At 51.6% G+C, this 15,476-nt stretch overlaps 1 protein-coding gene across 1 annotated transcript in view; it reads left to right on the top strand.

Moving 5' to 3' along the window:
• LOC146788818 (exocyst complex component 1-like) overlaps nt 1-15,476 on the top strand; it is a 1,992,459-nt gene that overhangs the window by 1,340,007 nt on the left and 636,976 nt on the right. The window lies entirely within an intron of this gene.

Here is a 15,476-nt window from a genome sequence, read left to right as displayed (position 1 = left end):
TTTTATTGAAGAGAAAGGACTAACATTAGATTACATTTTTAAGAATAATTTAACTTGCAGTCTGAAAGAAGAGGAGAAAGCTTTCCTGGATATGGTTGAGGAAAGGAGAGTGAACATGCATGGAAAAGGGGAAAAATATGAAGTGAGTGAGACAATTTGGGACATTGAGATGGGAAAAGAGTTGAGGAATGGGGCTAGTCCAACTTTGGCTCTAGATGCACCGCAGAAGGGTAAACTATGCATTACCAGAAGGAAATCCCAATATGATACATATTTTGTGGGAACTAGTGAGTGCCATGATACATACTTCATTGCGACAGGTTGGGGTTTTAGAGGTGGAGAAGATACGATTTTTCCAGGAGTGTACTATGTTTGTGGGAACAAGGCTTATTACAAGTTGCCTGACCATTGGTTTGGCACGTGTTATGTGGGCCTGGTTTTTCCTAAGATTTTTCATACAGATAAAGTAAAAGATGTAGAAGATATTAACTTAATAACACGTTTTAAGAGAGAAAGTTGGTCTGAAATTGTGGGTGATATTTTTGGGGTTTTGATTCCAGCAGTGGGAATTTCTTTAAATGCTTATGGAATTCGGAAACTGTCCACAGTGGTTGATCGCTTATCGACAAATACCGCAGGAGGGTTTCTTTTGGTGAATACGGAATTAAGTGCCGTACGTGCCATGTCTATGCAAAATCGACTTGCCCTTGATATTCTTTTGGCCAAGGAGGGTGGAGTTTGTGGAATTTTGAAAGTTCAACATTGTTGCACTTACATTCCTGACGAAAGTAAAGACCTGAAGGTCTATATCAAAAATATTACTGATTTACATAGAGAATTAGTACCACTTGAAGCTGGGAGTTTATGGACTAAAATAGCTAATAAGATGATAGCTGTTAAGGATTTTATTGCAAAAATAGGTAGTACTATTATAGGTAGAATATTGTTTCCTTTGTCTTGTATAATTGTTGCTTTACTGATACTAAGATTGGTGTGTGTGTGTTGTAAAAACAGGAGAGGGAAAGAGAAATTGAATAATGAAAAGAAAAACAAGAATTCGAAAATTTCGAAAAGAGAACCAGAAGAGATTGAATTAGAAGAATTGAGGGAGAGTGTTTATTTAGAGACAAAGAGAGATGATGAAAGAGTGACTGGTGTTTAATGTTGTCTAAGGGGAAGAGACATTTCTGATTTCCTAAAATGGGACTAAATTTTCACTAATTTTTTTTTTGGGTTTATTTGGTGATAAAATCACCAAAGGGGGGATTGCTGGAGCAGAGTTTTCTTTTAGAAAATTCTGGGGCTTTTGAAGCTCTGGCATGTCTATGCGTTTTATTAATTTATTAATAATTAACAATTAACTATTTGTCTTTGTGCAAGTGTGATTCTATTAATCAACTCGTTTGTTCTAACACAAGAGAAAGTTACATGAGGGTTAGCTTATTTGTGCTGTTTTTGTATTTACAATAACGTGCAAGTTTTCATGTTTAAACGTTGCTGTGTGCTATTTATTTTGAGCACAAAACGCTGTCTGAATTAATGCTTTTTATGTCGCAAGGCTAGATAAATGCATAACACATAAGGGTATTAGTGGGGTTAACACTGTTTAATCATTATGTTGTAGTAACGTTTATTTTGTCTCTTTAATTAAAGATGGTCTATTGTGGCCTATGAAGGCCTTAGCCGAGCTGACAGTATTTCGAAGCCTGGCTATGGTATATTTCTGTGATGTGGCAAGAGAGACCCCTGCTGGAAAAAGGTCGAAGACAACTGACCATGGTCCTTCTATGAAATTTTCCATGAGGACGGCAGCAGCTTTGGGTGTTCTCCAAGAACAGTGAAAGTGTCCTTGGCAATCTCGAAAGACAAAGGAGCCTTAGAGGGAAACTCTGAACTGTGGCTCGATGGCCGAGGAGAAACCGGATTAAATATGATACATGTTTTATTTTCTTGGTTCCTGTTCCGTAGTTCACGTCTTGTGACTTTTCCTGAGCGGAGATTTCCAGATGTAGTAATGTTACATTTCTTCCTTCTTGTTCTGCTCAGTGATACAGTTTATCCTGCCAACTTTATGTGTGTCTCTATTGTATTTTTCACTATAAAAACTGTTAGTTTAGGGAGGGCTCTCCCCACTCTTTTGGCCACCCTTTGCCACTTGCCATTTTACCTTTGCTGCGTGAACTTGCGTTGCTGAGGATCGATGCTGAGGACTTTATCTTGAGAGACTTACCGAGAGACTGGTCCTGACCCGTTCTGACACTTAGTTAGAATAGGTAACTATGAGAAATGATTTATTCTGATTGATTTACTTTGATTAATTTAGATAAAGCAATATAACTTTTAAACATGGTGTTGAATATTCTTTCTTGTCAATTATTGTGTACATTTTGATCATTGTTGTATAGATTGTATAGAGTATGATTAAGGATAACCACTATAATTAGGTCCTATCGTCCTAGATATAGATGCAGGGTTTTCTTCCCACAGGTCTTATGCTGGTAGAGTATTTGAGCGTATATTAGTGAAATGGGCCCTAGCGTATGATGAATGTATGTGCGTGTAACTGTGAGATTACTCTATCCGTGGTAGTGGGCATATTTTTGATACCCTGATCTCTATCACTACGTTGGCACCAAGAAAGGTCGAGCGGTACACAAGAGGACTACCTCCCAGTGGGTCGTCTTGTGTATCACAGCCTGTTACTCTTTGGCTAAAAAAGAGCCTCCGGTGGGGCTGCGTGCTCATTCCACTAGAGCAGCCACTACTGCACTGGGACGTGGTGTCCCCCTGCAAGACATTTATCAGGCAGCCATGTGGGCCTCGCTGCACACGTTTACTAAGCATTACTGCCTGGACAGCCAAGTCCGGAGAGACAGCTTCTTTGGCCGTTCTGTTCTCCGGGACTTTCTGGTGTGATCTTGGTTCGCAGGTCATCCCTTTCAGGGCCCTAGTATCTTGCATGGCCCTGCGTTCCTGGCGCGGAAAGTCGTGTACAGACCTGACGTCAGCGCGCCTGGGCGGTTTCTAATTAGCGCCCGCGACATCATCCCGGCGACCACGACGCCAACAACGTATGCGGAGCCGCACAACGCCACCTACCGACGTGCAGGGGTAATGCTGACGAAAACTTTCTGGATCCAGTCTGACGCCTGGGGATATTCTAAGGTGGGGAATCTTTCACTACTAATGTTTCTTACAGATATATCGTTACGGAAGGTAAGTAACTTGATCTTTCGGAACCCTGCTCGCCACGGCTGATAAAAGCATCTATTGTGCCATTCTGGAAATCCGTACACTGCAGAGGGGAAGCCCGTGAACTGGACCACCAGCTTCAGGTGCTGAGCCGGGGATGAGTGGTCTGAGTGACCTTGGAGCAAGTGCGGGGACGTTGTGAGTAAGGGGCCCGATATTGAGCTGGGGCTGAGCCGCTGGAGACGGCGTGCTCCGTTCGAAGCAGCTGACCACGCCTGTGAGGGAGACCAGCGGCATGCCTGAAAGGAGATAGACCGAGAAGAGGTGTGTGACACAGACGCGGGCGGGAGCAACAGGTGGCATCTGGTGGCCATTTCAGTTGGTTCACCAAAGGTGGGCCTGGAGACCGCGGCACCGCCAACTCGACTGGGGTGAGATTGGACCAAGGGCCACCCGAGGCAGCCGGTGGCAGAGGTGGCCCTCTGGAACTCCCGGCAGGCCCTGAAGAAAGCAGGCTCCGACAAGCGCCATGAGGACCGCCCCACAGGTAGGTCGGTCTCTTTGCTGTGAGACCAGCGATGTACGGTGGCTATAACCAAACGGAGGGGCGGTAGGAGCGCCCCTCCATAAAGGCATCTGAGGTCCTGAAGCCCGGGCCCCCAGCTGTCTGAAGACTTGGCCGCAGATCAGGGAAGACGGGCAGTGCACCAAAGAGGCATCCGACAGAGGCATGGGAAGTCTGGTTGCAGGGAGGGATCTGAGTGGAGATCGAGATTTGCTGAGGACATTTTAGAGGGCAGATTGGAGATAGGCCCTGAGACCAAGAACTAATCCCCCCTGATAAGAAAGCAATCTGGTACAGGATGCGCCTGGGGTCACCTGATACATGAGGGTCAGCTTACACTCCCAACCAGTGAATGTAGACTGTGCAGGTGGTCACATGAAACATAACAGCATATTGTATGTGCCTGTCCAAAACTGCTTAATGTATGCTATATATTATTCAAACCGCCATTTCTTAAAGCAGGGATGAGATCTGTTCATCATGCTCTTATCCTATGCTTGTCTGGTGCTTCTATTCCATTCATTTGTCAGATGATAAAGTTTCTAGCAATTGATGTAAAAAATGCTAGTATCCGCAACTTAGATCTTTTTGCCTATGTTTTCTGAAGGTTTTTTTTATAGGATCAGATAGTAGAAGGTCACTTGTTTTTAAGCATTTGACACTTTGAAGTCTTATACAGTTGTTTGTAGGTAGTTTGAATTTAATGCACTGAATGTTTTCTTACTCATTTTAGTTTAATATCTGTATGTTTTTGTCCCAAATAATGTATTTATTTAATTTTTATGATTATATGAATTTGTATGGGTATACCTTTTATGTACATGTTTATTTGATATGTTTTTGTATGTATTGTGAAGTGCTATATTAATCAGTCAATAAATCTATGTACTTACTTTATGAGGCCATGCACATCATCTTTGGGCTGCCCGGCCCCTCTGGAGCTCCCCTGGTCAGTGAAGGGGCCACTTCTGAGACCACGCCGTCGTGTTCGCCCTCTGTACTGGGCCCCAAGGATCCCTCACTGGATCCGGAGCAAAGCAGCCGTCGAGACCGAGACCTTCTTTGGCGCGCGCTCCAGTGCTGACACTCCTAGGCGGCTCCATCCCCATCGTTATTTCTGACTTCGACACAGAGCCGGATGGGTGTCGTCGGGCGCCCCATCTGGCGCCGACTGAGGGAATTCTTCCCGTAGCGGAGCAAGTGCCTTATTTGATGGCTAGGCCTGGTGAGAGAGACGTCTGGAAGGGCTCTGTGGACCTTTATGGAGATGACCCAGTTGAAGAGGACAGCTGGTTAGGGGAACTGTGTGAGGCCAGTAGGTTGGTCACCTCAGCTGACACTGGCCTGGTTTCCTCTCCTACTCTGGCTAGGGAGGAGGGAGCCGTGTATGCAATGGTGGTGCGGATGGCAGCTGAGGTCCTGGACCTTAACCTACCCTCAGTGACAGTGAAGACTAACGTCTTGACATGGGTACTTCAGCCGAGAGTCACCCCCTCAGTGCCCTTACTTCCATTCAATGAGGCCCTTATAGGACAATTGCCATCGCCCCGCTCCTGGGGATCCCAGCTTTCTTACCCAGCACAATGGACAAGTCATGCAGCCCTAGGGCTTCCAACATAACATTTCACGGTGGACAAGTCATGCAGACCTATGGGATCTGATGTAACATTTCACAGAGGACAAGTCATGCAGTCCTATGGTGTCCGACATAACATTTCACGGTGGACAAGTCATGCAGACCTATGGGATCTGATGTAACATTTCACAGAGGACAAGTCATGCAGCCCTAGGGCTTCCAACATAACATTTCACGGTGGACAAGTCATGCAGACCTATGGCTTCCAACATAACATTTCACGGTGGACAAGTCATGCAGACCTATGGCTTCCAACATAACATTTCACGGTGGACAAGTCATGCAGACCTATCGCGTCCGACATAACATTTCACGGTGGACAAGTCATGCAGACCTATGGGATCTGATGTAACATTTCACAGAGGACAAGTCATGCAGTCCTATGGTGTCCGACATAACATTTCACGGTGGGCAAGTCATGCAGACCTATGGCTTCCAACATAACATTTCACGGTGGACAAGTCATGCAGACCTATCGCGTCCGACATAACATTTCACGGTGGACAAGTCATGCAGACCTATGGGATCTGATGTAACATTTCACAGAGGACAAGTCATGCAGTCCTATGGTGTCCGACATAACATTTCACGGTGGGCAAGTCATGCAGACCTATGGCTTCCAACATAACATTTCACGGTGGACAAGTCATGCAGACCTATCGCGTCCGACATAACATTTCACGGTGGACAAGTCATGCAGACCTATGGGATCTGATGTAACATTTCACAGAGGACAAGTCATGCAGTCCTATGGTGTCCGACATAACATTTCACGGTGGGCAAGTCATGCAGACCTATCACGTCCGACATAACATTTCACGATGGACAAGTCATGCAGTCCTATGGTGTCTGACATAGCATTTCACGGTGGGCAAGTCATGCAGACCTATGGCGTCCGACATAACATTTCACAATGTACAAGTTGAGCAGACCTATGGCGTCCGACATAACATTTCACAATGGACAAGTCGAGCAGACCTATGGCGTCCAACATAACCTTCCTTGGTGAGCAAGTCATGCTTACATCTTGTATCATTCGCTTGTCACCATCACCAACCGAGCCTGCTGTGTGGAGCATACACTCTTCCTCGAGGCAAAGGCTGCAGTACAAGCACTCTTTTTTCAGTGGACGCACACAGCTTCTGCCCAGTCAAATGCTGTACTGAGGATAATCGCACGTGGGCGGGGCCAAAGATCTCCTATCTCAGTAGTGCTTCCTCGGTCTCCTTTTCTGTTGGTGATATAACGTGCAATAAATGCTGTGCCATCAAGCGAGACCTTAAAAGGGGGGAATACGAGCTGGGAAGAGGGCAAGAGAAATACCAGGACTGGTCTACTGGAAATATCTTAAATGAAGATTAAGCATTAGGAGCAAACGTTAGTATTGTCCAAACCGTTGCTTTGTTGTGTAAAGTGGAATACTCCTGTTAACTAGAGTGCAGGAAGAACTGTGCCCGATGCAAGTCACTGGAATTACACATAATTAATTTTGTGTGCAAAAGAAACTCATTCAAAGTATAGTACTGCCATCTGGTGGAGAGATAGGGATTGTTCATTGGTGAGGGTAAATTCGTATTCATAGTGTTGTCTGTCAGTGAAATGGAAGTAACAAAGGTAGTGAAATTGACTGCAGGCGTGTGATGACCGGCAGTCAAAGTACCTGCTGCACAGATTGCTCTGTGCGGTTTGATTTTGAGTCGCACTTTGCATCTTTGGTGTTTGATTCCATGTGTCCGTCAGCATGTGCTTAATTTGAGCTGGTGGTTTCTAGTGCTCAGCAACAGCACTTCATTGTCAACGCCGGCACTTATGACAGTTTGCCACAAGGCTGTCTATGTAATTTAGAGATAAGGACAGCAAAAGTTGTTTATTTATTCAATATACATTAAAATGGCTAATACCTGCCTGCCAAGCCATTCTTATAGCTGGAATAGTCCGAATTGTCGCACTTGAAGGAGTGTGATGGTTAGTTGTTTTGTTTGTGGTCTCATTGGTAGGACTGACAGATGGAATGGGTGGTGCAAGCTGCAGTGGCCTCCTGACGAGGGCCCTGGCACTTATTCTTTTACAAATCAAGCACTGATTTTAAGTGTCTCTCTGCACGTGAGTGTTTTGAATGCCACTGTCCCGTTTTTTCATGTGCCCTGTGTCCGACTTCACATGTCTCGCCTGCTCTCTGCATCAGTGTGTTTCAATCAGGAGTGCCCCATGTGTGTATGTTTCAGTCAGGAGTATCCACGTGTGTATGGTACAGTCAGGAGTGCCCCGTGTGTTTCAGTCTGGAGTGCCCCGTGTATGTGTTTCAATTGTAGTCCCCCTGTGTGTGTGTGTTTCAGTCCGGACTGGCACTGTGTGTGTGGTTCAGGTTCAGTCAAGAGTGCCCCTGTGTGCGATTAAGTTAGGAGTGCCCCCGTGTGTTGTTTAGTCTGGAGTGCCCCCCGTGTGTGTGGTTTGGTCGGGAGTGCCCTGTGTGTGTGTTTCAGTCAAGAGTGCCCCATGTGTGTGTTTCAGTCGGGAGTGCCCCGTGTGTATGTTTCCGTCGGGAGTACCCCAGTGTATGTGGTTCAGTTGGGAGTTCCCCCATGTGTGGGGTTCATTCAGGAGTGCCCCCATGTGTGTGATTCAGTGGGGAGTGCCCCGTGTGTGTTTCAGTCGGGGTACCCTGTGTGTGGGGGGTTCATTCAGGAGTGCCCCCGTGTGTGTGGTTCAGTCGGTAGTGCCCAGTGTATATGGTTCACTCGGGAGTGCCCTGTGTGTGTTGTCCAGTCTGGAGTGCCAGTTTGTGTGTATTTCAATTGGGAGTGCCCCTGTGTGTATTTTAGTCGTGAGTGCCCCATGTGTGTGGTTCAGTGGAGATTGTGTGGTTCAGTTGGGATTACCCTGTGTGTGTGGTTCAGTCAGGAGTGCCCCATGTGTGTGGTTTAGTCCGGAGTCTCTGGTTCAGTCGGGAGTGCCTGTGTGTGTTGTTCAGATAGGAGTGCCCTGTGTGTGTGGTTCAGTCGGGAGTGCCCGTCTCGTTTGTGTGGTTCAGTCGGGAGTGCTCCCATGTGTGTGGTTCAGTCCGGAGTGCCCCTGTGAGTGGGGTTCATTCGGGAGTACCCCGTGTCTGTGGTTCAATCGTGAGTGCCCTGTGTGTGGTTCAGGTTCAGTCTGGAGTGCCCCTGTGTGAGTGGTTCAGATTCAGTCTAGAGTGCCCCTGTGTATGTGGTGTAGTCGGGAGTGCCCCCTGTGTATGGTTCAGTCAGGAGTGCACCCTGTGTCTGGTTCAGTCGGGAGTGTCGCCATGTGTGTGGTTCAGTTGGGAGTGCCCCCATGTGTGTTTCCGTCTGGAGGGCCCCATGTGTGTATTTTAGTCGGGAGTGCCCCCGTGTGTGGTTCAGGTTCAGTCAGCAGTGCCCCTGTGTGAGTGGTTCAGATTCAGTCTGGAGTGCTCCGATGTGTGTGGTTCAGGTTCAGTTGGGAGTGCCACGTGAGTGTGGTTCAGGTTCAGTCATGAGTGCCCCTGTCTATGTGGTTCAGTCAGGAGTGCCCCCTGTGTATGGTTCAGTCAGGAGTCCCCTGAGTGTGGGGTTCACTCTGGAGTACCCACCTGAGTATGGTTCAATCGGGAGCGCCGCCATGTGTGTGGTTCAGTCGGGAGTGCCCCCATGTTTGTTTCAGTCTGGAGTGCCCCTTGTGTTTTTTCCAGACGGGAGTGCCCCTGTGTGTGTGTTTCAGTCGGGAGTGCTCCTGTGTGTGTGTTTCAGTCAGGAGCGCCCCCGTGTGTGGTTCAGTCCGGAGTGCCCCTGTGTGTGGGGTTCATTCGGGAGTGCCCCCGTGTCTGTGGTTCGCTCATGAGTGCCCTGTGTGTGGTTCAGATTCAGTTATGAGTGCTTCTGTGTATGTGGTGTAGTTGGGAGTGCCCCCTGTGTATGGTTCAGTCAGGAGTGCCCCTGAGTGTGTGGTTCAGTCAGGAGTGCCCCAGTGTGTGGGGTTCATTTGGGAGTGCCCCCGTGTCTGTGGTTCAATCGTGAGTGCCCTGTGTGTGGTTCAGGTTCAGTTAGGAGTGCCCCCGTGTGAGTGGTTCAGATTCGGGAATGCCACTGTGGGGTTCAGTCGGGAGTGCCCAGTGTATGTGGTTCAATCAGGAGTGCCCGGTGTATGTGGTTTAGTCGGGAGTGCCCCGTGTGTGTTTGTCAGTCAGAAGTTTCCCTTTATGTGTTTCAATCGGGAGTGCCCATGTGTGTGGTTCAGTCGCAAGCATGTGGTTAAGTTGGGAGTGCCCCATGTGTGTGGTTCAGTCTGGAGTCTGAGGTTCAATCGGGACTGTCCCGTGTGTAAGGTTCATTCGGGAGTGCCCCTGAGTGTGTGGTTCAGTCATGAGTGCCCAGTGTATGTGGTTCAGCCGGGAGAGCACCATGTGTGTTGTTTAATTGGGGCCCCTGTGTGTGTTTTTCAATCAGGAGTGCGCCTGTGTGTGTGTTTCAGTCGTGAGTGCCCCATATGTGTCGTTCAATCGGGAGCGTGTGGTTCAGTCGGGAGTGCCACTGTGGGGTTCATTTGTAAGTGACCGATGTGTGTGGTTCAGTCTGGAGTGCCCAGTACATGTGGTTTAGTTAGGAATGTCCTGTGTGTGTTGTTCAGTTGGGAGAGTCCCGTGTGTGTGTTCGTCCAGCTCCAGCCTCCCAGCTGCTCCTTTCTCCCACCTCCCCTTCTTATGGCGGCCGCTGCGCGGCGAGGAGAGAGACCCTTGACCCTGTTCTCAGGCAGGTCGCTCCCCACGCCGCACAGCACCACCTGCGTGCCCGTATCCCGATCGCTGCTGCTGCCGTGAGTTCGAGGCCCTCCTCCACCCGCAGGCTACCACCTGCGCATCATCCCTGGCGGCCCAGTGGTGGGCTGTAGTTATCATGGTACTCACGCTGCCCCTGTGTCCTGTTTGCAATCTTTAACTCTAACTCTGCACTCTGTCCCTTTGCCTTCAGTTAGTTTTTGCTTGTATTCTGTTTATGTTTTCTTTCCCTGTATTTCCTTGATTGTTGTGCCTTGTTTTCCCCCGCCCGCTCTGATCTCCTGTTTCCCGCCGCTGCGTCCCCTGTGGGCCCGCCCCCCCGCTCGCCCATTCGTCCAGCTGCTCCTCCCTCCCACCTCCCCTTCTTATGGCGGCTGCTGGCGCGCCTAAGGTGAGCCTAAGGCAAGCCCGGCTGCGCCCATCCGCGCCTGAACCGCGCCCAGTGCCAGACCCCCTGGCCCCCGCATATGCCACAACATCCGACGCCGCTACGACGGCAGCACCCTCCATGCACTCAACGGCGGCCGATCCCACAACTGCGTCCGGGCCACCCCGAAGCGGACCCACACACCCTTCTCCTGCCGGAACTGCCACTACACCAGCCTCCAAACCACCACCACGCCTACCGGGGTAGGTCGCAACAGCCTCCGATGCCTTCTTCTCAACACCCGCTCCACCCGCAAACATGCCATCGAACTCCGCTGACGTCGCCTTCCTGATGGAGACCTGGAAGAACCCCTCCTCGGCACCCGACATCACCATAGCCATCTCTGACGGCTACAAGATCACCCGCAGGGACCGCACCAACGGCACTGGAGGAGGAATTGCCATCGTCCACAGAAACACCCTCAGAATCTCGACCAGCACCGACGATACGCTTATCACCACCGAACACCTGCACTTCCAGATCCACACTGACCCCAACACCACCCTCAGAGGAACCCTAATCTACAGACCACCCGGCCCCGGCCGCAGTTCAGCGACTCCATCACCGACCTCGTCAGCACGCACGCCCTTGCGTCCACAGACTACATCCTCCTCGGAGACCTGAACTTCCACCTCGAGAACACCAACGACAGCAACTCCACCATCCTGCTCGACAACCTTGCCAATCTCGGACTCAAACAGCTCATCATGACCCCCACCCACTCCGCCGGACACACGCTCGACCCCATCTTCTCAGCCAGCAACCACATCACCTTCAGCCACACCACCGAACTCCACTGGACCGACCACCGCTGCGTCCACTTCACCTTCGAGAAACCCACCACGCACCACCGCACACAACGAGCCCCCCACCGCAGCTGGAGCAAAGTCACCGAAGACCAGCTAGACGCCACTCTCACCCCAAATCCACCAATGGACACTACCGACACCGACTCCGCCACCCTCAACCTCAGGCAATGGATCTAGGACTGCGCCAACAATCTCGCCCGATCAAGAAACCCTCGAACAGACGCACCGACAGAAAAGCCATCTGGTTACCGCCAACCTCTAGGCATCCAAGCAGGCCTGCCGTAGGCTTGAGAAGAAGTGGCACCACGAACTAACACCAGACAGCAACACAGCCTACAAGAGCGCCATCCGCAGACACCACCAACTCATCCGAACCGCCAAAAGGACCTCCTTCAAAGAGTGGCTTGACAACAACGCACGCAACAGCAAAGAGCTCTTCAACATCGTGAAGGAGCTCTCCAACCCCAGCTCCAACTCCGACGCCATCCCGCCATCACAAGACCTCTGCGACTCCCTAGCCACCTTCTTCCACCGCAAGATCGCAGACATCCACGAGAGCTTCAGCAACCAGGCCCCCCCGACAGACACAGACACCTCAGACTCACCGCCCCCCAGCCTCATCGACCTCGAACCCCTGCTGTCCTGGACCCACGTCAACGACGAAGACACCATCAAAATCATGAACACCATCCACTCCGGTTCACCATCCGACCGCTGCCCGCACCACATCTTCAACAAAGCAAGCTCCACCATCGCACCCCATCTCCGCAAGATCATCAACAGCTCCTTCGAGACAGCCACCTTCCCGGAGAGCTGGAAGCATGCCGAAATCAACACCCTACTCAAGAAACCGAAAGCTGACCCCAAGGACCTCAAGAACTTCCGGCCCATCTCCCTCCTCCCGTTCCCGGCGAAAGTCATCGAGAAGATCGTCAACAAGCAACTGACCTCCTTCCTCGAAGACAACAACATCCTGGACCCGTCCCAATACGGATTCCGCAGCAACCACAGCACCGAAACAGCCCTCATCGCCGCAACCGACGACATCAGGGCCATGATGGACAACAGAGAAACCGCGGCCCTCATCCTCCTGGATCTCTCGGCCGCCTTCAACACTGTCTGCCACCACAACCTCAGCACACGCCTCCACAACGCAGGGATCCGCGACAGAGCACTGGACTGGACCACCTCTTTCCTCACCGGCAGAACCCAGAGTGTCCGCCTCCCCCCTTTCCACTCTAAAGACACCAAGATCATCTGCGGCGTACCCCAAGGATCGTCCCTCAGCCCAACACTCTTCAACATCTACATGGCACTGCTCGCCAACATCACCAGATCGCACCACCTCAACATCGTCTCATACCCCAACGACACCCAGCTGATCCTCTCCCTCGCCAAGGTCCCCACCACCGCCAAATCCAACCTCCATGAAGGAATCAAGGCCATCGCCGAATGGCAACCACCGAGAACCCCACCCCCACGACCACCACCCGCACCAGCCGCCTGATCTCTTGGTTTCAACATCAACGACGACTACACCATCAAGATCATGAACTCTGTCCACTCCGGATCCCCGTCAGACCCATGCCCACACCACATCTGCAACAAAGCCAGCACCACCATCGCACCCCATCTCTGGAAAACCATTAACATCTCCTTCAAAACAGCAACCTTCCCGGAGAGCTGGAAGCACGCCGAGATAAACGCCTTACTCAAGAAACCCAAGGCGGACCCCAAGGACCTCAAGAACTTCCGACCCATCTCCCTCCTCCCGTTCCCAGTGAAGGTCATCGAGAAGGCCGTCAACAAACAACTGACCAGATTCCTCGAGAACAGCATCCTGGACCCGTCCCAGTCCGGGTTCCGCAGCAACCACAGCACAGAAACTGCCCTCATCGCCGCCACCGACGACATCAGGACCCTACTAGACAACGGAGAGACCGCGGCCCTCTTCCTCCTGGACCTAACAGCTGCCTTCGACACGGTCTGCCACCGCACACTACGAGCCCGCCTCCACGACGCCGGGATCCAAGAGAAGGCCCTGGACTGGACCACCTCCTTCCTCTCCGGCAGAACACAGAGCGTCCGTCTCCCCCACTTTCGCTCCGAAGCCAGCAAGATCATCTGCGGCGTACCCCAGGGCTCATCCCTCAGCCCAACGCTGTTCAACATCTACATGGCACCGCTCGCCCACGTCGCACGACTGCACAACCTCAACATCATCTCCTACGCCGATGACACCCAGCTGATCCTCTCCCTCACCAAAGACCCCCAAACCGCCCAAACCAACCTCCACGAGGGAATGAAGGCCGTCGCCGACTGGATGAGAAAAGCCGACTGAAGCTGAACTGTGACAAGACGGAGGTCCTCATCCTCGGATCCACCCCCTCGGCCTGGGACGACTCCCGGTGGCCAACTGCACTAGGAACAGCTCCAACACCCACCGACCACGCACGCAACCTAGGGGTCATCCTCGACTCCACCCTCTCCATGATGAAGCAGGCCAACGCCGTCTCTTCCTCCTGCTTCACCACCCTCCGCATGCTCCGCAGGATCTACAAGTTGATCCCCACCGAAACAAGAAGGACGGTCAACCAGGCCCTCGTCAGCAGCAGACTGGACTACGGAAACGCCCTCTACCCAGGTGCCTCGGCCAAACTCCTCAAACGGCTCCAACGCATCCAGAACACCCCAGCACACCTGATCCTCGACATCTTCGCCACAACCACATCACACCCCACCTGAGTGACCTGCACTGGCACCCCGTCAACAAGAGGATAACCTTCAAGCTCCTCACCCATGCACACAAAGCACTCCACAACTCCGGACCAGCGTACCTCAACAGCCGACTCAGCTTCTACACCCCCACCCGCAAGCTCCGCCGACCACGCCCTTGCTACTGTCCCCCGCATCCGAAGAGTGACCGCCGGTGGCAGATCATTCTCCCACCTCGCCGCCAAGACATGGAACACCCTCCCTATTTGCCTACGACAGACCCAAGACCTACTGACCTTCAGAAGACTCCTCAAGACCTGGCTCTTCAAACAGTAGCAACATTCCTCATCCCCTTAGCGCCTTGAAACCCTCACGGGTAAGTAGTGCGCTTTACAAATAATTGATTCATTGATTGATGATGACCAGCCACCTGAAACTGAACTCGGACAAGACGGGGATCCTCAGCATCAGTTCCACCCCCTTCGCCTGGGATGACTCATGGTAGCCGACCCTACTGGGAACTGCACCGACACCCACTAACCACGCAAGCAACCTGGGAGTCATCCTGGACTCTGCACTGTCAATGACCCAGCAAGTGAACGCCGTCTCCTCCTCCTGCTTCAACACCCTCCGCATGCTCCGCAAGATCTACAGATGGATCCCCACAGGTACCAGGACAGTCACCCAGGCCCTCGTCAGCAGCAGACTGGACTACGGCTACGCTCTCTACGCAGGATCATCAGCCAAACTCCAGAAATGACTACAACCCATACAGAATGCCTCGGCACGCCTCATCCTCGACATCTCCCGCCACAGCCACATCACAGCCCACTTGAAATACCTACACTGGCTCCCCGTCAACAAGAGGATCACCTTCAAGCTCCTCACCTACGCTCACAAAGCTCTCCACAACACCGGGCCAGCGTACCTCAACGAACAACTCCCCTTCTACACCCCGAACTGCCAGCTTCGCTCCACTGACCTCGCCAGTCCCCCCGCATCCTTCGAGTGACCGCCGGCGGCAGATCATTCTCTCACCTCGCCGCAAAGACCTGGAACACCCTCCCCATCTGCCTACGACAGACCCAGGACCTGCTGGCCTTCAGGAGACTCCTCAAGACCTGGCTCTTCGAGCAGAAGCATGCCCCCCCCCCCCCCCCAATGCCTTGAGATCCTCACGGGTGAGTTGTGCGCTGTACAAATGTACTGATTGATTGATTGTGTTTCAATCGGGAGTGCCCCCATATGTGTGGTTCAGTCAGGACTGTTTGCTTCAGTCGGGAGAGCCCCATGTGTGTGGTTCAGTCTGGAGTCTGTGGTTCAGTCGGGAGTGCCCCCATGTGTGTTGTTTAGTCAGGAGT

The sequence above is a fragment of the Triturus cristatus genome, chromosome 10 (assembly GCF_964204655.1).
Source record: "Triturus cristatus chromosome 10, aTriCri1.1, whole genome shotgun sequence".
Lineage (NCBI taxonomy): Eukaryota > Metazoa > Chordata > Amphibia > Caudata > Salamandridae > Triturus > Triturus cristatus.
Note: the sequence above shows the minus strand (reverse complement) of the source record. Positions and strands in the feature narration are given on the sequence as shown.